Source organism: Martes martes (assembly GCF_963455335.1).
Source record: "Martes martes genome assembly, chromosome: 13".
Classification (NCBI taxonomy): Eukaryota; Metazoa; Chordata; class Mammalia; order Carnivora; family Mustelidae; genus Martes; species Martes martes.
This window is the reverse complement of record NC_137901.1, coordinates 5421215-5446973: the sequence shown is the minus strand read 5'-3', so window position 1 is coordinate 5446973 and position 25759 is coordinate 5421215. Positions and strand designations below refer to the sequence as shown.

The 25759-nt window shown below is 38.4% G+C and overlaps 1 pseudogene across 1 annotated transcript; it reads right to left on the bottom strand.

The window, feature by feature from the left end:
• Positions 1 to 24371: 24371 nt before the first annotated feature.
• On the bottom strand, positions 24372 to 25100 carry LOC308353938 (heterogeneous nuclear ribonucleoprotein A1-like; annotated as a pseudogene). The gene has a single exon. The product of its transcript is annotated as a heterogeneous nuclear ribonucleoprotein A1-like (transcript).
• Between the last annotated feature and the right edge of the window lie 659 nt (positions 25101 to 25759).

Below are 25759 nucleotides of genomic sequence, written 5' to 3'. Positions count from 1 at the left end.
AGGTGTGGAGGAAGGCAGAGACCAGCACGGATATGCCCGTAGCTCCATGTTTGGGTTTTGTTTCAAACGCAAGGGAAAGGTATCATGGAAGGGTCTTAGGAGGACGAGGACTATAGTTTGCACTGAATACTGTTTCTTGAAGATAACTCTTTGGTTTCCTGGAAAAAGATGGGAGTGTATACCTGAACCCGAAACTGGCATGAGGGAAAGACTGAGATGATAGTGTTACAGGGATGATATTTCTTTCTTGACTCAAAGCTGAGTGTAAACACATGTACTCTGTCAGGCGAGTTTACAGTTAATCCTTTCACTGAAGGCAGAGTTCTTTATTAAGCAGATCAGCTCCAAATACCAACACATGGCCTCAAAACCTGGTCTCATGGCCCTTTAATCCACAAAATCAAGACCATTAGTTGTTCTAGTTATATATCTCTGTATAACAAATTACTCCAAAATTTAGTGGCATAAAACAATCAACACTGTCTCGCACCATTTCTGAGGGGAATCTGGGAGCAGCTAGCTTGGTATTTCTGGTTCACAGTCCCCTTCGCTAAAGGGGCTAAAGGTATATGAAGGCTTGGCTGCAGTTGGAGAATCTAGAGAACTCTCTCCTCACTGCACAGACCTCCCCACAGGGTTGCTTGAGTGGCCTCACAACATGGTGGCTCCTTCCAGGATGAGCAAGCCCAGAGAGAGATTAAGAGGCAATGCATTTTATGACTTAGGCTCTCTTCCACTTCATTCTATTGACCAGAAGAAGATCACTAAGTCTAGTCCTGGGGAAGGAATGATGCTCCACTTCTTGAAAAAAGTGTCAAAGAATTTGTGGACAACTTGTAAATCATCATAATTAACATGACTGGGAAAGTCTCCACAGCAGCCAAAGTTTTAAAGAACATTATCCCACTAGTTTTTGGCCTCTTCGTTATTTTTGGTCTCCAGCTCGCTCTTTTTTTTTTTTCCTTAGGATTTTAGTTGTATATTTACATAATTAAAACATAAAATATTCATCAAACATTTCTTAGAATTTTAAAGCAGAAGATTTTGTTTTGTTTTAATCCAACAATGTAATATTTCCAGAAATACAATACAATATTGCAGTATTCTCTTCTACTCTTCACAAGATTTTCCAAATGTATTCTTGAAATGTAGTATTCAAATTTTACATGAGACTAAGAATAGAAGAAATTCATGAGTCAAAACTATTTTAAATTAATTAATTAGACAGAACTTCTGTTTGAATGCCAATATAATGCCCATCTGCCTCAAAATTGAAATGTTCACAGAAATCTATAGCTTTTTTTGTTCTGTTCTATGAACTCAGTAAAGAAAGAGTCTTTGCTTAGTAGAATTTTTATTGGATTAAATATCACTTAAACTGCTTTTATTCAATAGTAGCAATGTACATATAATTTATTCTTTTAACATTTGAGTATAATGGGAAAAACATACTGTACTCTTTTAAGAAATTCATATTGAGAATTTAAGATTCTTGCAAATCGTTTATTATGAAATAGCTTCTAAAGGGAGCTACATACTGGTATTCTATAATATTTAAATGCTTAGAATCAAAGACATCAACTTTAGATTAAGAAATAAAATCTGTGACTCATTTCTTAACAACCTATTATATTATTGTAAAGTAAAAATGTTTTTCAAATGTCATTAATTTCATGTTTAGGTTAGAATACATTATAAAACTTATGATAGCTATTAATTATGAGCCTTGTGTTTGTACTCTCTAATCCTAATGGCTACTGACCAATTGAAATGCAGGTAAGACAACTGAGGAACTTATATTTTGACTTTATTTAAACTTAAACTTAAAAAAAAAAATACAGACACTTACTGCAGTATTTGGAAAACTTTTAAGTATATTTGGAACAAATTGAGTGTATAAATCAACAAGTTTGACCATAAGCCTCATGAAATCCAAATACTTATTAAGTCTTTCTGGTGAATATTTAACATGAATGCAGGAAGTGTAAAATGCATGCCAGACTTTGCAAACTTACCATGAAAAAAGTTAAATATCTCATCATTAATATATTATGCTAAGTTTTTAAATAGTAATATTTTAGATTTAAAAACATTCTTAAAATTAAGTTCACCTGCTTCTTCCTACTGCTTAAAGGGGAAATTAGAAAGTTTCAAATTATATAAGTGACTCATATTGTATTTTCATCAGAGAGAGCTACTCTAAGCTATAATTTAAATATTAAAGACCAGTATTTGAGATTCTTCTATTCTGTAGGTATCTAAGTATAATTCTTCATGTTATTGACTTATAATGTTTTATATTATGCTATTACATTTTGAAGTCCCAAAACTGAAGTACTCTTGCTTCTTCATGGGACGACTTCATTTATATATTTATTTGATGTTTTTCTCATGATTAGAAGCATTATGGGCTTTTGGAGGGAGGGAAGAACACAGAGCAGTTCTCTATTCATCCCATCAAGGGTACATATGGTCACCATGACTTATGACCATTGATGTTGACTGACCACCTGGCTGATTGTTTCCACTGTGAAGTTATCCTTTACATGTTCCTAATTCCTTGAGAATAGAATATCTACATAAATTACCTGGAATTCTTCAACAAGGGAGATTTAACTCTTCTTCTTTATTCAGTAATTCATCCAAACACTTATTTATGAACAGTATGGACTCATGGCTCTTTATTTTGTACCTTGGGTACAGATAGCAATCTTGCATTTATTTATTATGTTGCTCAAAATATTCCAGTTTTGGTCATTGGAAGTTCTTTTGGCTGGCTCCCAGGCATCTTTGATATATTCCTGTTGACACAGGATTTTTTTAATACTTTCTTTCCGGCATTACACTGAGATGGGCCAGGTTCATCTTTTTATATTTTTTGTCCCAGTCCTAGAATCAGCCATTTCTCCCAGGATATCTGGTTCTTTTTGTTGAAAAATTGTTTGAAACTAAGATCTGGGCACTAGGTGTGCTTGTTGCTACTACAAATTTCTTGCTTCTATGCTCTCTCAGTTGACAGAACAAGAAGATATATCTGAATTTACTAACCTAGGTAGACACACATATGTATAAATATTTTATATGCAACCACTTGTATCTGTTTTATGCCAACTTTGAGTCTATAATGATGTCTCCAAGTACAGTGCATTACCAACATATCATGCTAGCCTCACCACACTAACTCATTAAACCCCCACTACAACCACAAGAAATCCAGCTCCCACCATCCCGTCCTTTAATTAATTGCTTAATTGTACTATACATGTGCTGCAGTGTTAGAATTGCGGACCCATACCCTCTTAGTAGATAATGTTTTCAACCAGAATATAGTACTTATATGCCTGTGGTCTTAAAGACTTCTCATTTCCAAAGTTAATTAGGTAAACATCTTTCTCTCCCTCATCTTTGGGGAGCTTGTTTCACAAATTTGTAATGTAGTTATATTATACTCCTAATACCATATACAGAATATAACTTAAACGTTTACAAAAATATATATATGTATGTACATATACATATAGGTAGTGTTTTATTTGTTAAAGTAGAGATAGAAAACAGTTTTTCCTAAACTATCAAACCCAGGCCAATACAGTTTGTAGTTTCCAAAATTTCTCTAACACATGGACAAAACAAGGTATGCCAAATAAGGAAACTGAAGCATTTAGATGAATCGATAACAAAACAATTAATGAGCGGCTATAGACCATCACTACAACTCCCCCATGTTGATTGACAGTGAAGTGATAATGGAAGGAATTGGAAACCTGTACAACAGAGTAGGAACCCTCTTGTCAACCTTTCATAATGTGTATTGGTTTGGCTACTGCAGCATGATCACAATACAGATTTTAATCAAACTTGATTACATTTATTTTGTTTGAAGCCAGCCTTATAAAATTAATCTGCCAAGTAAATCAAACTAAATTAAAATCTAGAAAGAAGAAGGGATTCAGCAATGTGGCATCTCTTTTCCTTTTGGACAAATACTTGAGAGGAGAAAAAGAAGCATTTGAGAAAATGATTTAAAATAATAGTTTACACTATTCTTCTGCTCTCCAATATTGCCTTTTTCCTATGGGCAACCATCATGGTCTTCAAACAGAGATGCCTGAGAAACTAATTCCAATAATCTAAGAATGATTATTGAGATGTCAAAGGGAACACAGCACTAGAGATAGTAAAACAGCAACAAAATTAATTTAACATGTCAGTAGTAGATATTTTATTCAGAGGAAGTTCAAAGCAACTTCTTCAAGTTGACAAACTACGTTCTTGTTATTATTAGAATGCAAAACAATTCTCCTCTGATTGTGTTTGCAACTAGAAAAGCAACATTTTTACACTTCAGAGACAGGTATGAGAGAAGATAGACTTTCTGACCCAAGATCCAAAGGCTGGGTTATTATAACGTCATGCTAAGCACACATTCCATTTTACGTAAAATGTCTCAGAGTCCAATGTGTGTTTTGCTTTTGCATTTCTTAAAATCTATAGATTGAGAATTAACAAATCAATTGAGAATTGCAATTGAGTTACTTATCAGAATAGGTATATGATTGCATATACAACCATGTTCACTTCCAAGGTTTTGAGTGAGAAGGTTTTAAAATTTCATATCTTGAGCATTTTGAAAATGTCCAACCCCAAACATACTTTCATCATACTAGTTCTTATCCGTTATAGCAAAACTTATTCATCATTTGTTTTGATCACAAGATCATCATCAAGGGCATAGCTTCTAATCAGTCAAACCTCACTGAGGCAGTCTTTTTTTAACTGACATTTTGGGTAGGTTGAGGCCTTCCATTGCAAAGGTGGAACTCTCAAGACTCACAGAATTAACTCTAGAACATTGTACACCTCTGTTCCTAAAAAATAATAAATTAGCAGCTTACTAAGGGCCATTGTATTTGTTCCCCTACTGGTTTATGCCAACTGCACTTATTATTTCATTTTTTTTTTAATGTGGTGATGCAACACAAGTGCCAAAAATTTGTTCTATCAAAATTAAGTTGGTCTAGAAAGTATTAATGAAATACTGGTAATTTTGTTGTTAAATACAGTGTAAAGAAACAAAAGTATTCTGGGGTGCCTGGGTGGCTCATTTGTTAAGCGTCTTCCTTCTGCTAAGGTCGTGATCTCAGGGTCTGGGCTCCAGCCCCATATCAGGCTCCTTGCTCAGTTGGGGGGCTGCTTCTCCCTCTCTCTCTGCTGCTCACCCTGCTTCTGCTCTCCCTCTCTCTCTCTGTCAAGTAAATAAATAAGATCTTTAAAAAAAAAAAAAAGAAACAAAAATATCAGATTGTTTCATAAAAGCCAGAAAGTTCCCACTCCTCTTTGAATAAGCTGAAGTTAGAAATCACTGTTGATATATTTTATGCAAAAAAAAAGACCCAAAAACAAAACAAAAAAAAATACCAAACCAAAACAATCTAGGATTTGTCTTTACTACTAAAAGCAAAACCTCTAAAATTTTAACTTGATATATCCTACTTTTATAACTTTACTTGACATGTAATATCACTTATCGCTCTCTCTGTTTCTTTCTCTCTCTCTCTTTCTATATATATATATATATATATATATATATATACATATATATCTTTTACTTTCAACAATATTATGATACCAATTATGTCCTAGGAATTCTTGTAGGTTTTAGAACAAGTGTGAAGTAAAAAATTTCTGCTATCCAAGAGCTCAAAGTGGCAAAGAGATACAGATAATTTCATAAAATGTCAGTTTTTCAATAGAAAATAGTGAGGGCTTTGGAAAAACAAAGAGGGAGCTATATAAATTCCCTTTGTTCTTTGTCTTGGTTTAAAACCACAGGGAGATAAGTGATCAGTATCTCTTGAACAATTGGTAGATTGTCATACAGCAAGTGAATACTTAATAACATTTCATGATTTAGGCATAATTTGAAGAATCACTGATTTCTGGAGAAGTATAATTGAGACATTATGTATGTATCATTTCTAATTGTTACCAAATTATATACTAAAAGTGTTAGTATATAATCTAAGTAAATATGGCCTTGATATTTATTCCACAGACTGACTAAATGAGGATGAGACAAGCATTTCAATTTCTAAATATACCACATTAGCAAAAAAAAAAGTTTGAACTTAGTGTGGGGATATTTTTAGGATTAATGAGATACATCCTTAGAAGCAGTTTGTAAAACAACAATGAGAAAAACTACATAAACAAAGTTGTCTCCATTAATCTAAATCAAGATATTTGATAAATCTGGAAGAGATTTAATTATGTAGTTGGCTCCTGCTTAGACATGGGAATACTTCATTACTCAGCACTGCATCGAAGGGATGAAATTGACTCCAAATGTTTCCCTTAAGGGCCTGGAGAGTAGCCAAAAATACACAGTCAGTCCTAAATGCAAAGCAGAGTTCATCACAGAAGGAATTTTCAAGAGAAGAAGTAGTGAGGAGAAAAGAGCATGGAAACGAAAATTATATCCGGGAATCTTTAATGGATGATCCCACGGCTTGTCACCCCATGATGCTTGTCCTCTTCAGTCAGCCAAGGACATAAGGACCTCCGGGAAGGTTGTGATAATAGTGCAGAGAAAAACACAAGTCACAAATGCTTAGATTTCTTGTCTGTTGGTTCTTGTTTTTCTGTTTGTTTGTTCTTAAATTTCAAAAGCTAAACTCAGTTATAAAATATAAATATTTGGGAGAATACATCAAAACCTGCTTTTCTCTCAGGGGGTAAAGTCAGAGCCCTTCAGCAGCCTCAAAGTAGCCAAATACAGCTCAAGGACGGAATGAACCCAATCTGTAGATTGTTTCTGTGAAGAAGATAGGGTGAAAAACTTTCATCCTTTATATGTTGTCCACACAACTACTTTGGTTGTGACAGGGGCTATATGGTCCACAGGCTGAAAACATTTACTAGTTGGCCTTTGACAGGAAAATTTTGCCACCCACTGAGCTAGACTGGGGTGGATGCTTGAGAAATCCCCTGACGCCCTTTCTGTCCTCTGCCTGCCCTCTCCCTTCCCCAAAGCGAAGCCCGTAGGTGGAAGCCTCAGATGGGTTTGGAGAAGTAAGAGTCAAGGCACCATAGCACTCATACACTTGGCTGTCGAGGCTGTCGCTCATGAGACCGACATGGAGACTTTTGCAATCTGCAGCAGGTACAGGGAGCTGTAGTAGATTAGCACCATAAACAGAGAGCCTGAGTTTCTCTGACATATAAAGTGTTACAGGAAAGAAGCTTGTTGTCCAGGAGAGATGTAGGAAAGATGTAAATGTAGTTAAGATGAAATCCCTTCACTGGGAAAAAGGATGGGCCAGTAAGTTGAATGTGTTGAAGACCAACATCCATTGGGTCCAGGTGTCCATATGATATTAGTTCAAGCAGCTGACATCCAGTAGCCCCTGGTCTTGATAACTGGACAGCTCTCCTCTGTCCTCACCCGCCCTTCGGGGACTTTATATGCAAATGCAGGGACTGTAGCCCATAACTGACTGAGGAGATCCTAAGCTGGCTGAAATAACCAAGAAATGTGGAGATAATTTAGGAGATACTTAGGAGATAATTTAGCTTTAATCAAGGCTCAGTGGTGCTGTCAGGGCTTGGGGACCTCAAGCCATCTCCAAAATTGCTATATGTCTGTTGTAATTCTCAGATTCCTGCTCTTTTTAAAGTTATGTCCTATATTCACATGAGACTTGGTAAAGCTGTGATTGGAACCTAAATGGCAGTATGGTAACCCACCGGATCAACTTCTGCTTTTGATTACCTGCCATCCAAACTGTGTCCTAGAATTGATAGTTTGTTGAATACAAACATCCAAACATCATTGCTGTTGTTACCTCTTCGTCCCTTGAGCAAAACAAATAACTTGGGCTCGACCTTCTTTTTCTTTAAGTTGTCCTCAAAGTCAGAATCAACGAGGCAAGAAACCTTTCCTTGAAGATTTTGTTTATTTATTTATCTATTTATTTGACAGAAAGAGAGTGAGAGTGAGAGAGAGGACAAGTGGGGGAAGTGTCAGGGGAAGGGAGAGGGAGAAGTGGGCTCCTCGCAGAGCCGGGGAAACCCGATTAGGGGCTCGATCCCAGAATTTCGGGATCATGACCTGAACTGAAGGTAGTCACTTAACTAACTGAGCCACCTATGCGCCCAACAAGATACTTTTAATACTGCAGTGACTAGTGCCTAGGTACTGGACTAAGGCAGTACCACAGAGATGGAAAAGAGGAGAGGTGAAAAAAAAATGACTTTGGAGATAAAGCCTATTAAAAATGGGGATAATTGTAATTATGAATGTGCATTACAGAAGTTGTCCAGGATGGTCCCAAGGTTTCTCTGGCTTGAGTCACCAGTGGCGTGGTCTTCACCTCAACAGAGACTGCAAAAGTAAATCAAGACTGAATGATAGGCTATAAAAATGATTTCAGTTTTGGACATATTAGGAGAGGACGCTGATGAGATACACAGACAGAAATCTAATTTGTTCCTATATACGTAGATGTGAACTTTAAGGCAACTCTTAAGCCTAGAGACGGAGATTTGGTAATTAGCATTAAGCTAGAAACTAAGTCCTCGTGATAAGAGACGGATCGATCTATAAAGTTCTGATGTCACCAGCTGAACACGGATTATGACTTTCACTCTTAGTGGGAAAACTCATGTCCTATTTCCTTTTGGGTCTTATTATTGTTCCCATGCTCTAACACCCATGATGCACATATCATTGAACATCGATTATTTATGCTGCTATACCTCGAAAGAATGGGTAGTGGATCTTATATGTGTTTCAATAAAAATGATTTTCAACCAATTTATGTAGTTTTAAATTCTTCTTAATCAGAGAAGCAGTGTGATAAAATGGAAACGTCAAATATATGGGTTCAGAAATGAGGTAGATTTGTGATTTCTATTAATTCAGAGTCTTCTTCAACATCTTGTAAAAAGGGGGGCAAGATGAGTATTCTTGCATACCTAGAGGACTTGTGAGAAAGAAAACAAGAATTGAGAAGACTCTTTCCAAGACATAACATCTTATAATAGGGAAAGGCAGTGTAATTATTCATAATATGTCAGATCTCTGACGTTTCGTATCTTAGTCCGTTTCGGCTCTCTCACCAAATACCACAGACTGTGACTTACAAACAGCAGGCCTTGTTTCTCACAGCCTGGAGGGGGGAAATCGGTGTGGTCAGGTAAGGGCTCCTGGTCACATGGTGAAAGGGAGGGAGAAATACCCATGGAGCCTCTTGCGTAAAGGCATGAGTCCCCTTCCTAGGGCTCCACCCTCATGACACAGTCGCCCCCCAAAGGCCCCACCCCCAACACTATCATCCTAAGAGTTAGGATTTCGACATACAAATTTAAGGGCACACAAACATTCAGGCTCTAGCATTTGGGTAACAAGCTTGATCCTGTATCTTATAATTTAATATTTAGCAAAATACATCATTCTGCAAAGATGTGGGGGAAAAAACAAAACAGTAGGGCTTTGGACACAGGCCAGCATGTTCCCAGGTTTGCCACTCTGTCGGGTATAAATAAAGAGCTGAAAACAGATGCTGGGAGTCAAGATGGCGGAGAAGTAGCAGGCTGAGACGACATCGGGTAGCAGGAGATCAGCTAGATAGCTTATCTAACCATTGTGAACACCTACAAATCCAACGGGAAATCAAAGAGAAGAAGAGCAACAATCCCAGAAACAGAAAATCGATCACTTTCTGAAAGGTAGGACCTGCGGAGAAGTGAATCCAAAGCGACGGGAAGATAGTCCCCGGGGGGAGGGGCCGGCACCCGGCAAGCGGCGGAGCGACGGAGCACAAAACCGGGACTTTTAAAAGTCGGCTCCACTGGGAGACATCGCTCCAGAGGCTAAACTGGGGGGAAACCCAGGCGGGGTCAGCATAACCCCAGGACCCGCAGGGTCACAGAAGGACTGGGGGTGTCTGAGTGCCGCAGAGCTCGCAGGTATTAGAGCGGGGAAGCCGGCTACAGCGACAAAGCCGAGGAGTGAGCTCTAAGCCCAGGGTTACCTTGTGCCGGTCGCAGGCTGGGTGGGCTCGGAGCGCGGCCGGAGGCCACAGAGACAAAAGCGACCCGGCGCTTTTCTCCAGCTCCAACAATTGACTGCTTTCCTCGAGGCGCGACCGCAAGCCAGGGAGGCGGGACTGTTGGGCGCTTTGCTCTGAGAGCGCACTGAGGAGCGGAACCCCAAGCTCTTGGCTCCTCCGGGCTGGAGACTGGGCGGCCGCCATCTTCATTCCCGTCCTCCGGAACTCTACGGAAAGCGCTCAGGGAACAAAAGCTCCCGAAAGCAAACCCGAGCGGATTCCTTAGCCCGGCCCCTGGCAAGGGCGGTGCAATTCCGCCTGCGGCAAGGACACTTGAAAATCACTACAACAGGCCCCTCCCCCAGAAGATCAACAAGAAACCGATCCAAAACCAACTTCAGTCACCAAGAACAGCGGAATTCCACAGCAGGAGAAAGCAAATCCTACCTGGACAAAATGACAAGGCGGAAAAACTCACCTCAAAAAAAAGAACAAGAGGCCGTACCGAAGGCTGGAGACCTAATCAATACAGACATAGGTAGCATGACAGATCTAGAGTTCAGAATGACAATTCTCAAGGTTCTAGCCGGGCTCGAAAAAGGCATAGAAGATATTAGAGAAACCCTCTCCGGAGAGATAAAAGCCCTTTCTGGAGAAATAAAAGAACTAAAATCTAACCAAGTTGAAATCAAAAAAGCTATTCATGAGGTGCAATCAAAAATGGAAGCTCTCACTGCCAGGATAAATGAGGCAGAAGAAAGAATTAGTGACATAGAAGACCAAATGACAGAGAATAAAGAAGCTGAGCAAAAGAGAGACAAACAACTACTGGAACACGAGGAGAGGATTCGAGAGATAAGTGACACCATAAGACGACACAACATTAGAATAATTGGGATTCCAGAAGAAGAAGAAAGAGAGAGGGGAGCAGAAGGTATATTGGAGACAATTATTGGAGAGAATTTCCCTAATATGGCAAAGGGAACAAACATCAAAATCCAGGAGATGCTAAGAACGCCCCTCAAAATCAATAAAAATAGGTCCACACCTCGTCACCTGATAGTAAAATTTACAAGTCTTAGCGACAAAGAGAAAATCCTGAAAGCAGCCCGGGAAAAGAAGTCTGTAACATACAAGGGTAAAAACATTAGATTGGCAGCGGACCTATCCACAGAGACCTGGCAGGCCAGAAAGAACTGGCATGACATATTCAGAGCACTAAACGAGAAAAACATGCAGCCAAGAATACTATATCCGGCTAGGCTATCATTGAAAATAGAAGGAGAGATAAAGAGCTTCCAGGACAAACAAAAGCTGAAAGAATTTGCAAACACCAAACCAGCTCTACAGGAAATATTGAAAGGGGTCCTCTAAGCAAAGAGAGACCCTAAAAGTAGTAGATCAGAAAGAAGCAGAAACAATATACAGTAACAATCACCTTACAGGCAATACAATGGCACTAAATTCATATCTCTCAATAGTTACCCTGAATGTTAATGGGCTAAATGCCCCAATCAAAAGACACAGGGTATCAGAATGGATAAAAAAACAAAACCCATCAATATGCTGCCTACAAGAAACTCATTTTAGATCCGAAGACACCTCCAGATTTAAAGTGAGGGGGTGGAAAACAATCTACCATGCTAATGGACATCAGAAGAAAGCTGGGGTGGCAATCCTTATATCAGATCAATTAGATTTTAAGCCAAAGACTATAATAAGAGATGAGGAAGGACACTATATCATACTCAAAGGGTCTGTCCAACAAGAAGATCTAACAATCTTAAATATCTATGCCCCTAACATGGGAGCAGCCAACTATATAAACCAATTAATAACAAAATCAAAGAAATACATCGACAGTAATACAATAATAGCAGGGGACTTTAACACTCCCCTCACTGAAATGGACAGATCATCTAAGCAAAAGATCAACAAGGAAATAAAGGCCTTAAATGACACACTGGACCAGATGGACATCACAGATATATTCAGAACATTCCATCCCAAAGCAACAGAATATACATTCTTCTCTAGTGCACATGGAACATTCTCCAGAATAGACCACATCCTGGGTCATAAATCAGGTCTCAATCGGTACCAAAAGATCGAGATCATTCCCTGCATATTTTCAGACCACAATGCTCTGAAGCTCGAACTCAATCACAAGAGGAAATTTGGAAAGAACGCAAATACATGGAGACTAAACAGCATCCTTCTAAAAAATGAATGGGTCAACCAGGAAATTAAAGAAGAATTGAAAAAATTCATGGAAACAAATGATAATGAAAACACAACAGTTCAAAATCTGTGGGATACAACAAAGGCAGTCCTGAGAGGAAAATATATAGCAGTGCAAGCCTTTCTCAAGAAACAAGAAAGGTCTCAAATACACAACCTAACCCTACACCTAAAGGAGCTGGAGAGAGAACAACAAAGAAAGCCTAAACCCAGCAGGAGAAGAGAAATCATAAAGATCAGAGCAGAAATCAATGAAATAGAAACTAAAAAAACAATAGAACAAATCAACAAAACTAGGAGCTGGTTCTTTGAAAGAATTAATAAGATTGATAAGCCCCTGGCCAGACTTATCAAAAAGAAAAGAGAAAGGACGCAAATAAATAAAATCATGAATGAAAGAGGAGAGATCACAACCAACACCAAAGAAATACAAACAATTATAAGAACATACTACGAGCAACTCTATGGCAACAAATTTGACAACCTGGAAGAAATGGATACATTTCTAGAGATGTATAAACTACCACAACTGAACCAGGAAGAAATAGATAACCTGAACAGACCCATAACCAGTAAGGAGATTGAAACAGTCATCAAAAATCTCCAAACAAACAAAAGTCCAGGACCAGACGGCTTCCCAGGGGAATTCTACCAAACATTTAAAGAAGAATTAATTCCTATTCTCCTGAAACTGTTCCAAAAAATAGAAATGGAAGGAAAACTTCCAAACTCATTCTATGAGGCCAGCATCACCTTGATCCCAAAACCAGACAAGGATCCCACCAAAAAAGAGAATTACAGACCAATATCCTTGATGAACACAGATGCGAAAATTCTCACCAAAATACTGGCCAATAGGATCCAACAGTACATTAAAAGGATTATTCACCACGACCAAGTGGGATTTATTCCAGGGCTGCAAGGTTGGTTCAACATCCGCAAATCCATCAATGTGATACAATACATTAATAAAAGAAAGAGTAAGAACCATATGATACTCTCAATAGATGCTGAAAAAGCGTTTGACAAAGTGCAGCATCCCTTCCTGATTAAAACTCTTCAAAGTGTAGGGATAGAAGGCACATACCTCAATATTATCAAAGCCATCTATGAAAAACCCACCGCAAATATCATTCTCAATGGAGGAAAACTGAAAGCTTTTCCGCTAAGGTCAGGAACACGGCAGGGATGTCCGTTATCACCACTGCTGTTCAATATAGTACTAGAAGTCCTAGCCTCAGCAATCAGACAACAAAAAGAAATTAAAGGCATCCAAATTGGCAAAGAAGAAGTCAAACTATCACTCTTTGCAGATGATATGATACTATATGTGGAAAACCCAAAAGGTTCCACTCCAAAACTGCTAGAACTTATACAGGAATTCAGTAAAGTGTCAGGATATAAAGTCAATGCACAGAAATCAGTCGCATTTCTTTACACTAACAACAAGACAGAAGAAAGAGAAATTGAGGAGTCAGTCCCATTTACAATCGTACCCAAAACCATAAGATACCTAGGAATAAATCTAACCAAAGAGGCAAAGAATCTATACTCAGAAAACTATAAAGTACTCATGAAAGAAATTGAGGAAGACACAAAGAAATGGAAAAATATTCCATGCTCATGGATTGGAAGAACAAATATTGTGAAAATGTCTATTCTACCTAAAGCAATCTACACATTTAATGCAATCCCTATCAAAATCCCATCCATTTTTTTTAAAGAAATAGAACAAATAATCCTAAAATTTATATGGAACCAGAAAAGACCTCGAATAGCCAAAGGAATATTGAAAAAGAAAGCCAAAGTCGGTGGCATCACAATTCCAGACTTCAAGCTCTATTACAAAGCTGTCATCATCAAGACAGTATGGTACTGGCACAAAAACAGACATATAGATCAATGGAACAGAATAGAGAGCCCAGAAATAGACCCTCAACTCTATGGTCAACTAATCTTCGACAAAGCAGGATAAAATATCCAATGGAAAAAAGACAGCCTCTTCAACAAATGGTGCTGGGAAAATTGGACAGCCACATGCAGAAAAATGAAATTGGACTATTTCCTTACACCACACACGAAAATAGACTCAAGGTGGATGAAGGACCTCAATGTGCGAAAGGAATCTATCAAAATCCTTGAGGACAATGCAGGCAGCAACCTCTTTGACCTCAACCGCAGCAACTTCTTCCTAGGAACATCGCCAAAGGCAACAGAAGCAAGGGCAAAAATGAACTATTGGGATTTCATCAAGATCAAAAGCTTTTGCACAGCAAAGGAAACAGTAAACAAAACCAAAAGACAACTGACAGAATGGGAGAAGATATTTGCAAACGACATATCAGATAAAGGGCTCGTATCCAAAATCTATAAAGAGCTTATCAAACTCAATACCCAAAGAACAAATAATCCAGTCAAGAAATGGGCAGAGGACATGAACAGACATTTCTGCAAGGAAGACATCCAGATGGCCAACAGACACATGAAAAAATGCTCCACATCACTCGGCATCAGGGAAATACAAATCAAAACCACAATGAGATACCACCTCACACCAGTCAGAATGGCTAAAATTAACAAGTCAAGAAATGACAGATGCTGGCGAGGATGCGGAGAGAGGGGAACCCTCCTACACTGTTGGTGGGAATGCAAGCTGGTGCAACCACTCTGGAAAACAGTGTGGAGGTTCCTCAAAAAACTGAAAATAGAGCTACCCTACGACCCAGCAATTGCACTCCTGGGTATATATCCTAAAGATACAAACGTGGTGCTCCGAAGGGGCACGTGCACCCGAATGTTTATAGCAGCAATGTCCACAATAGCCAAACTGTGGAAAGCGCCTAGATGTCCATCAACAGATGAATGGATAAAGAAGATGTGGTATATATACACAATGGAATACTATGCAGCCATCAAAAGACATGAAATCTTGCCATTTGCGACGACGTGGATGGAACTAGAGGGTATCATGCTTAGCGAAATAAGTCAATCGGAGAAATATAACTATCATATGATCTCTTTGATATGAGGAAGGGGAGATGCAAGGTGGGGGGGTTTGGGGGGAGGTAGGAAAAGAAAAAATGAAAAGATGGGATTGGGAGGGAGACAAACCATAAAAGACTCAATCTCAAGAAACAGACTGAGGGTTGCGGGGGGGAAGGGGGACGGGAGAGGGTGGTGGGGAAATGGACATGGGGGAGGGTATGGGCTATGATGAGTGCTGTGAAATGTGTAAACCAGATGATTCACAGACCTGTACCCCTGGGGATAAAAATACATTATATGTTTATTAAAATAAAAAATTAAAAAAAAAAAAAAAAAGAAAAACTGGAAAAAAAAAAAAAAAAGAGCTGAAAACATAACATTAATTATAGGTTCATTATTAAAACATTTATATCTGGTTTGCTTTGTGATACCATAATAGCTGAAAACATTTTTACTTCATGCTTCAATTCTGATACAACAATGTGTTTGTTCCTCACAAAGTAGTTATCCATAATAATGTTAGGGGTTTTGTTTGGTTTTATTATCAAAGCAATATGGAGTCAAAATCATTAGTCTTGTTAATGTAAGTCAGACATTTGCATGCATAATCCTGCGAGTATAGCTTAATATGACCATTCATTTCAACACAATGGGAGTGAGAGAAATAAAATGCCAGATGGATAAAAAGGCATTAACAAATTAAATTTACAATAATTTGACAATGGTTTGAAGCAAGAGGGAAGAAAAATGCATTTTTAACATAGCATATCACAAAATGTCATTCAGTTCTTATAGTATGTTAAACCCATGTTTACGACCAGTGAAATTTAAATTCATCCTCTGTAGCAAAATACATTTGATAATGTATTTATGATGACAAAACTTCTACCAAAATAAAGTACTGCAAGGAACAAGTAAAATGTTAAAATTAATATCTAAACTCCATTAAATATGCAATTTGTGTCAGGCATAACACTAAATGATTTATATGCATTATCTCACTTAATGCTAGGGGCAATTTCGAGGTTGAGGTTCAGTATTAATGCTATTCTCATTTTAAAGATGAGGACCGTATGGCTCAGAAAGGTTGATTAAGTTGCCCAAAGCCAAACAGCGATTATACAGTGACGTCAGGATTCAAATCCCATCTGCAAGACTACAGTGCCAGTCCTCTAAACGCTGCTTTTCAAAATCTATAGAAAATTCTTCCTGCTTACTTTTAAAAATTGTTCCTTAAATGTAAGCACTGTAGAAGCTTTATAAGAGCAGTAGATTATTAACGCTGGATTGTATGAATATCGAAGACCACAAATCCATCATTGATGAGTCCTGCTTTTGTGATATGATAGATGATATAATGACCTCAGCATATGATTTCAATTTATCAATGTGCATTTATTTATTTATTGCATTAATCAGTCCTTCACTATATATTTCTTCAGTGTTTGCTATAAAACAAGCATTGTCCTTAACAAATTTATTGAAACTGCCTTTGCATAACACTTGAAAACTCAGAAGAATCCCCTGACAGGTCTAAACACTGATAATTTGGTTTTATTACCACAGACAAAATATGTTCTTAATAGACAATTAGGCTTGGTATTTAATTATTGTCTCAAAAAAGGGAACTATTCTAAAACTAAAATTATTATCTTTGGCAGAAAAATAACAGAATGTAATTGGTTTCTATCAAATAATTTTGTACAACATGCTAATTTGTTTAGGTATCTTTGGGGTATGCTTTGTTGCTAATGCCTCCTGGCAGGTTAGCCAGGAAACCATGTTGATCGGTATTAGATGCTTCATTGGGAAACTACTGAGGATTTTGACATCTGCTATGATAATTTTCCAGGCTCAAGACTATTCTACTTTGCTCTGTGGAAAACTTCAGACATTCAAGCAAGCAGCTATTTTCATATTGGAACAAGTCAGCCGCCTTCTTTTATTTATTTATTTATTTATTTTAAGATTTATTTATTTATTTATTTGACAGACAGAGATCACAAGTAGGCAGAGCACAAGGAGGCAGAGGCAGGCAGCGGGGTGGGAAGCAGGCTCCCTGCTGAGCAGAGAGCCCAATGCAGTACTAGATCCCAGGACCCTGAGATCATGACCTGAGCAGAAGGCAGACGCTTAACCCACTGAGCCACCCAGATGCCCCTCAGACTTATTCTTAAGCCAAAGTCTAGTTTTCCCCGCAAGCAACATTCATGCAAATGAGTTTCTGCCTTGTGTGATCCCTGAAAAAAAAAGAAGAAAAATAAACTAACTCATCTCTATTTAGTTTTAAGTTTCCTTTACGGTTTTTTTTAAATTACAGACTTAAGCTGGTTAAAAGGAGTACACCTCCTGCCTCTGGTGATATAGAAGAGAAAGGGGCATAAAATGATTATATCATAAATTTTCTCAAACACACTGAATGCATAGTCTACCGCTCTGACAGGCAATACTTCCTGATCTTCATGTGGCAAAATTCTTTATACATCTTTGAAGGCGTTTGTATGTTTGTGCGTTTGAAAATAAAACCACAATTTTGAATCCGAAAGTGTAGACATTTGAAAGATTTCAACTGTGTCCTTCACATCCTACTAGAAGTAGATGATCCAATTTTATTTGGGGTATAAAAATGTTTAATTTATGAGAAAACGAGTTTGAAAGTACCCTTTAACTAAATTAATGGGAAACGCATTCAATTGTTTTTCTTGTGGAAATAGGAAAACTGTCACTCTTGACCTAATCGAGGGTGGTTTGGCCTGAGCAGCTGAGCTTTTTATTCAGGACTATGTTATGTTTTGAAGGTTGACTCAGAGTTTGTCTCTGAAGAATCTGTTGCTATTTTTCTGAACATGACACAGGAGGATTTTTTTCCCTTTGTATCACTAAACTACAGGACTGTATTTGAATATTGAGTATTTTTGTGGCACTGAGGGCTTTTTGTTTTAAGAGATGCTAGAAACCATGACCCACCATGTTCACTGGGTAAAAATGACCGTCCTCACCAAGCTGATCTATATATTCAACAAAACCACTATCACAATCTCAAATGGCAATTTTTGAAGGAACTGACAAACTGATCTTTAAATTTATATGGGAACACAAGAGACCCAGAATAAACAAAACAATCTTGCAAAAAACAACAACAAAGTTGGAGGATTTGCATGACCCCGTTTCGAAACTTAATGCAACCCTACGGTAATCAAGATCGAATGATACTAACCCAAGGATAGCTATACCAAACAATGGAATAGAATTAAGATTCTAGAAATAAGGGGCGCCTGGGTGGCTCAGTGGGTTAAGCCTCTGCCTTCCACTCAGGTCATGATTCCAGGGTCCTGGGATCGAGCCCCACATCAGGCTCTGCTCGGCAGGGAGCCTGCTTCCTCCTCTCTCTCTCTGCCTGCCTTTCTGGCTACTTGTGATCTCTGCCTGTCAAATAAATAAATAAAATCTTTAAAAAAAAATTCTAGAAATAAGCTCTTACCTTTATGGTGAACTGATTTTTCACAGAGGCACTGCGAAAATGCAATAGGAAAATCTTAGCGATATGGAATAATTGGGGGCCTTGATAAGATCTGTTCCAGTCGTGTGAGGGGACAAAACTGTGATTGAAGTGGGTTCAGCGGGAGGAGAGAGATTCCAGCAGCCAATACAAGGGACTGTGTGAGGGCATGTTTAAAGGTAAAGAAAAACAAAGAACTGGAGCCAAACTAGAGAAAAAATAGCATCCACATAGATAGTTCTTCTTTTTTGAGATGAGAGAAACATGTTCATGGAAGGCTCCTCGAGAGAGAGAAAGGCAGAGTAAGGAGACAGTCCTCCCCTGGGCAGCAGAGCATGCGCAGTGCTCGTAGGCAGGCCTGCTCCGGAGAGGTGCACCTGCAGAGCTTGGCGATGGGACAGCGCGGGGCGGAGCGCTCGAGGCACGGGGCCGGGTTCTTCGCTCTCTCCGTGCAATAGCAAGTCGGATAAAGGTGACTGAGTGAGGACGGAGCGGACTTGAGGAAACGAGAGAGGGGGATGGGGACAATAGGACCAGAAGGGCTCAGGACCGCATTAAGGAACCACCACAGTTCATAATAGAAATTACCAGTCCAAATAAAGAATTTATACAATTTCCTGATTTGTTATCCATGAATGACATATATAATAGAGCATAAAGCACTGGAATAATTGAAATGAGAACATTTCATGCTACTGAACTGCTTTGTTTCCTAAAGTTTCCAGAACGGTAGTCAAGAAATCCGTGAAGAGAATTAAGGCTGTGTATTCAGAGCATGTTTCTAGATTTTTCTAAGAGGCAGTCATGTTTTCTCTCTGCAGAATTAAACTAGTAAGCCTAACTACCCATGATGGAGAAATAAAGGAAAGAATCAAAATACAAAAGAGGAAAAAGAGTGATTATAAAAATTAGATTCTGAAATTAAAGGGTTTCATGTTTATGTAACTTCCAGACACTTCTTATGACTTAATCGTGTCAGTCTGAACCAGTCTTGTTTAGGGGATGATGAATACTTCTTTGGCCACCTGGAAGTCTTCTTCCCAGGATTCAATCTATTCTACCCAAACTGCATTCGATCAAGCCACTTTTTAAAATTAAAATGTGTATATCGCCTCCTTATGGGATATCAGTAAATATAAGTGCCTAGTCCAGGGTTGAAAAAGATTTCCTCCTAAGCGTCATTTGTTCCCCTGTACCACACAAATATTTCAATATGGCAAACATTCTCTGACATCATAATCTCATTCTCATATTCAAGCCTAACAAGAAAATCCTCCCTTCCTTTGGAAAGTTCTTTGATCTAATCCAGGTTTCTTACCTTCTTTCTACCTTCAAAGTTGATATTTAAGGAAAAAAAAAAAAAAGAACTTCTTTAGGAAAGTTTCTCTTTGCCAACACACGAGACTGCATTCTGCCTATCATTCCTTTCCTCATTACTTATAATGTGGAAATTAAAACATAATTATCAGCTTTTCTTCCTGTGCATTTTCCCATTGTATCTCAGGGTTACAAACCTATAAAAGTAGAGCTTAAATCTCGTGGATTTTCAACCACTGCTCCATGTAACTGTCACCAGTGCCCCTGTATCCTTGAGGAACATAGCCTGTGGCTACACGATTCCTGAATGTCAAAGAGATTGTGAGCAAAGAGTTTCCGTTACCAGCCTAAGAGCATGGCCACCTATTATTTTTGCCAGTTTACTTTTCAAAATGGTTCACCAAGATTTTAATGCTGACTTCAGTGCCTTAATGGTCTCCTTTGTCAGTCAAAGTCTGCACACACCATCCGCTATTTTCTCCTCATTTTACTGCCCCCCCCACTTCCTATGGGTTTTCTAATAAAAAAAGAAAAACAGACAATTTACACAATTAGGAAAGTGAATCATTAGAATGATAAATGTTCAAAGTTCAAATTATAATTTTCAGTCACTGATTCTATTATTTTAAATAATTATGATCAAAAGCTGCAACTTAGTGAATTGAACTTAATAAGGAGACTTTATAATTAGAAAACAGTTTTACAGATGCCTCAATATCCCAAACCATATTTCTAATCAAATATTAACATTACCCTTTGACATCTCTGGAAATGTAGCTGAAGTTTTTATTGCTCTGTATGATCGGTTATGTTTTTTCTTTTTTTTTTTTAATTCATTTATTTTTGCAAGAGAGAGCAAAGGAGCACAAGTGGTGGAGGGGCAAAGGGAAAAGCAGGCTCCTCGCTGAGCAGGGAAACCAGCCCCTCCCATGGAGGACAGGATCCAGGGCCCTGGCATCATGACCTGAGCAAAGGTAGATGTTTAACCCACTGAGCCACCCAGGTGCCCCTGTTATGTTCTGTCTTGATTCTCTATTACGCCTTTTCTTGATTCTCTATTGTTCCTTAAATAACTGGAAGACACTACTACAAAAAAGGAAAATGATCATTTGTATCTCATAGGAAAAATGTGTAAAGGGCAGCTAACAATGTATAGAAGAAATATATGGAACGCATGAAAGGAAGGGTTGAAAAAAAGTTGAATTTAAGTGGAAAAAAAAAACTGATACAGAAAAGGGAATTGCAAATACTCTGAAAAGTAGGGTCTGAATTCTATCACTGTCCCATGATTACAGATGAGAGCAACTTTAGAGTCCCAAAAAGTTTGTCCATTTTCACAGCAAGAATAAGCAGTTGGGCTGGAATCTGAACGCTTATCAGCCTGACACCAAAATGAATACACAGCCGTTCTGTTAGTTTGCCTGTGATGTACCCCAACTTGCTTTTCCAGGAAAGGCACAGTTTTCTGAACAACTTACCAGTTCTGTGTCTTGCAGGAACAAGGTTTGGACTGCCCAACAAGCATAAATGTCACATTAATTATCTTCATCTCTATCACCATGAAAAAATTTAATAAGGTATGTCTTATAAAGCCTCAGGTAACAAAAAGATTTTAAAAGGAGAACTATAAAATGTTAGGGAGGAACATGATCCTAATTAGACATTTTCCCCATCCTAAGGCAACAATCCAAAATGGTTGAGACTCAGTGAATGAAAATCTCTAGGAAATATATAATTAAAAATAATTGGTAGCGGAGAAGGATTCTACAAATTTTAGAAATGTGGTTATTCTTCACTCTTTATGTGACTACAGTTTCTTCACAACCACCTACTTATCTATCAGTATCAGAATGTTTTATATTTATTCTAGGCAAACGTAACGTTAAAAATAATGTAAAATCCTAGAGAGACAAGTGTATGAACCAGCTATACAGAATACCAGTGATAAAGGCAGATGGCTACACTTTATTATCTTCAGGAGCAGAACTTTCTTTCTAACGGCCTCTAAATATTTCATTCATCTAACCAAGAGATTCTCATTCAACCTTGATTTCCCTGCACAGGCTTATTTTTCTAAAAGGATGCTTAAGTAATGAAGAGTCACCTCACATAGGAATACCGGTCGTTGAGCTGTTTCAGGACTAGTAACTGAGCTGCTAATGACATCAGCTAAAACACAGTCTTTCTATCCTTCCACTCTTCCAGTCCCAGTACATTGTAGATGAGGCTACAAGTCTTGTTTTCTCAGTCAAAACATGGCTGCAACACCCCTACACAATATATTCTCTTACAACTACCCAAAGTCAGAAAAGAGCATATCACTACTTTCTATCTTATTTTTTTAAGTGAAATGCTGCAGAATCAACCCAAAAATCCAATGGTCAGACATATTTTTCTTCATGTATCATTCATCAAAATTCTGCCACAAAGTTATTCAAATTATCACTGGCAATGTGATTTCAATTGCTGTTTTTAGCTTAGACTAATCAAGATTTACTCCACTGGGCTGAAGAAGGGTCCTAGCCTCTCTAGAAGCAGCTGACCTTCTGAAACCAACAGTAAATCAGGATTGTGAGCAAGGAAACAAGAGGAGAGGCTGCTGCCGCTTCTTGGTAGACACAAGAAGGACCACCATCATCTCTTCTCATGGGCAAAAGGGTGCCCATCACTTCTCAGTGCAGAAGACCAGTTTTGTTTCTACATGTTTGCATTAGAAAAATAATTCTGAGTTAGTTATCTGCATAAATAGACTACTGTACTTACACCTTTAATAATCCATTTTCTTTTTTTTCTTTTTCTTTTTTTTTTAACACTACAGTCCCATGTTCTGAAACCTAGACACCCATTCCAGTGTGGTTAATGTGATAAGTACTAATAGAAATGGGAAAAGTAATAGTAATAATACCACTGAGTCATCAAATAATATTACAGAGGGATAAATACATAGAAAGAACTGTGCTAAGTCCTTCATATTTATTCTTCTTCTTTTTTTTTTTTAAGATTTTATTTATTTGAGAGAGAGGGAAGCAGACCCCAAGCTGAGCAGGGAACACGATGTGGGACTTGATCTCTGGACTCCAGGATCATGACCTGAGTTGAAGGCAGTCGCTCAACCAACTGAGCCACCCAGGTGCCCATGATAACTCTATAATGTATGGAAGATTTTACAGAAGATGGTATGACTGAGGCTTAGGCACATTATCAAGTAGGTCGCTCCAGGCCATAGAATTTCTTATCTTGAACGACTCTGTCTTGGTCAGTGTTGAAGCTTCATGTGGAAGACCCTGGAGTCTCTTTGTGCCAGCACCCATTCTGCCTATATGCAAACACACACGTGCACACACACACACACACACACACAGATAGGAAGAAACTTTTGGAGGGGAGAGATATGCTAATTATCTTGATTGGGTGATGGTTTCATGGATAGATGCATTATCTCCAAACTCATTGAATTAGATGTGTATTGAATACGCTGTGTTTTTAAAATTTCAACTATACTTTGATAAAGCTGTGTTTTGAAAAGGTACAGTAACCAAGACAAGATATTATTGATAAAGGAAACAACAAATGGGTCAATAGAGTCCAAAAATAGATCCACAAAAATAAGACAGATCTTGGGGAACCTGGGTGGCTCAGTGGGTTAAGCCACTGACTCATGTACTTGCTCACTCTCTCTCTCAAATAAATAAAAAAAATTTTTTTTAAAGACACATTTATTCAGCATCATGATCAGACTGTTACATTTAGCAATCAACAGCATGGTTGCAAAAAAAAAAAAATTACATTAAAACCCTTTGTTGGAATGTTTTATACTTTCCACAGAACAGAAACTAAAATAATCTCTTACACAATTAGTCACAAATACAGTCCTCGAGTTTTTTCCCCATACACATGAGTATTGTCTAAAGCATGTCTTCTTTGTAGCAGTTAGGCCCTGCCACCACTGTGCTTGGCTGAGTGCACAAATCTGTTGTAACCTGTAGCTTCCCTGTCACGCACGTCTCTGGCTTTCCTCTCCTGCTAAGCTTTGTTCCTGGCAGTAACTAAAAACTTCTGCCACTGCCGTAGCTCCTGCTGCTGCTGGAACTACTGTAGCCACCTTGGTTTCATCGTTTGGTAAAGTATTGGCCTCCACGACCATAGGGGCCAGAGCTTCTGCCTCCAAAATTTGCTCCTTTCATGGGTCCAAAATTTGAGGATTGATTGTTTTAATTGCCAAAACCATTATAGCTTCCGCCACCTCCAAAGTTGCTTCCATCATTACCACATCTGTTCTAGCTGTCCCCACTGCCACCATATCCACCACCACCTCGACTGCCACCAAAGCCACCTTGACCCCTGATGTTTCCTCCATGATCAAAGTTGTCATGGCCACCAAAACCACCTCCATGACCACCACCAAAGTTTCCAGAACCACTTTGACCTCTTTGGCTGGATGAAGCACGAGTCATCTCTTGCTTAGAGAGCACTTTCTTTACTTCACAGCCATGGCCATTCACAGGATGGGATTTTTGAATGACAGTCTTGTCAACAGAGTCATTGTCATCAAATGTTACAAAAGCAAAACCCCTCTTTTTGCCACTGCCTCGGTCAGTCATGATCTCAGTGACTTCGATGTTCCCACGCTGTTCGAAATAATCTCTTAGATGTTCTTCAGTGACTTCTTTAACGCCACCAACAAAAATCTTTCTCACAGTTCAGTGGGCACCAGGTCTTTGAGAATCTTCTCTTGACAGAGCCCTGTTTGGCTCCACAACTCTTCCATCCACCTTGTGTGGCCTTGTGTTCGTGGCTGCATCCACCTCCTCCACAGTGACACATGTGACAAACCCAAAGCCTCTGGAGCGCTTGGTGTTTGAATCTCTCATTACCGCACAGTCCGTAAGTGTTCTGCGTGGCTCAGAATGGCTCCTCAGACTCTCATTGGTTGTTTCAAAGCTCAACCGCCCGATGAAGAGCTTCCGCCGCTGTTCAGGCTCTTTGGGAGGCTCTGACCCAGACATGACGGCGGTGGGAGGGGAGACTTTACCGATGCTTACTCGGCGGCGTCCACAGGCAGAAAGCTCAAATAAATAAAATCTTAAAGAAAATAAGACAGATCACTCTTTGACAAAGGTAGATATACACAGTATTTTTAAGTGGAGAAAGAATATAATTCAGCAAACTGTATCGAAACATTTGGACATCCATATGCAAAAAAATTTTTAGAAAGGAATTTGACCTAAGCCTTCATCATTATCATTACACAAAACTAACTCTAAACAGAGAATATATCTGAATGTAAAACGTGAAACTGTAATTTTTTAGAAGAAAGCATAGGTAAAGATCTTTGTATTCTGGGCTTGGCAAAAAAGTATGGAGACACATTGAAAGCCTAATCCATAAAAGGAAAATGATAAATTAGATTTAAAACATTAACACTTTGTTCTGTTTTTGTTCTGTGAAAGACACTGTTGAAAGAATTAAAAGACTCACTACAGACTGAGAGAAAATGTTTGGAAATCACATATCTGACAGTGGACTTGTACCCAAAATACATAAATAACTTTCAAAACTCAACAGGGAAAAACAAATCTATGAACAACAAAAACAAAAATTAAACAAATACTTCACCAAACAGTATATATGAAAAGCATAAGAACACCTGAAAGGATGTTTAACA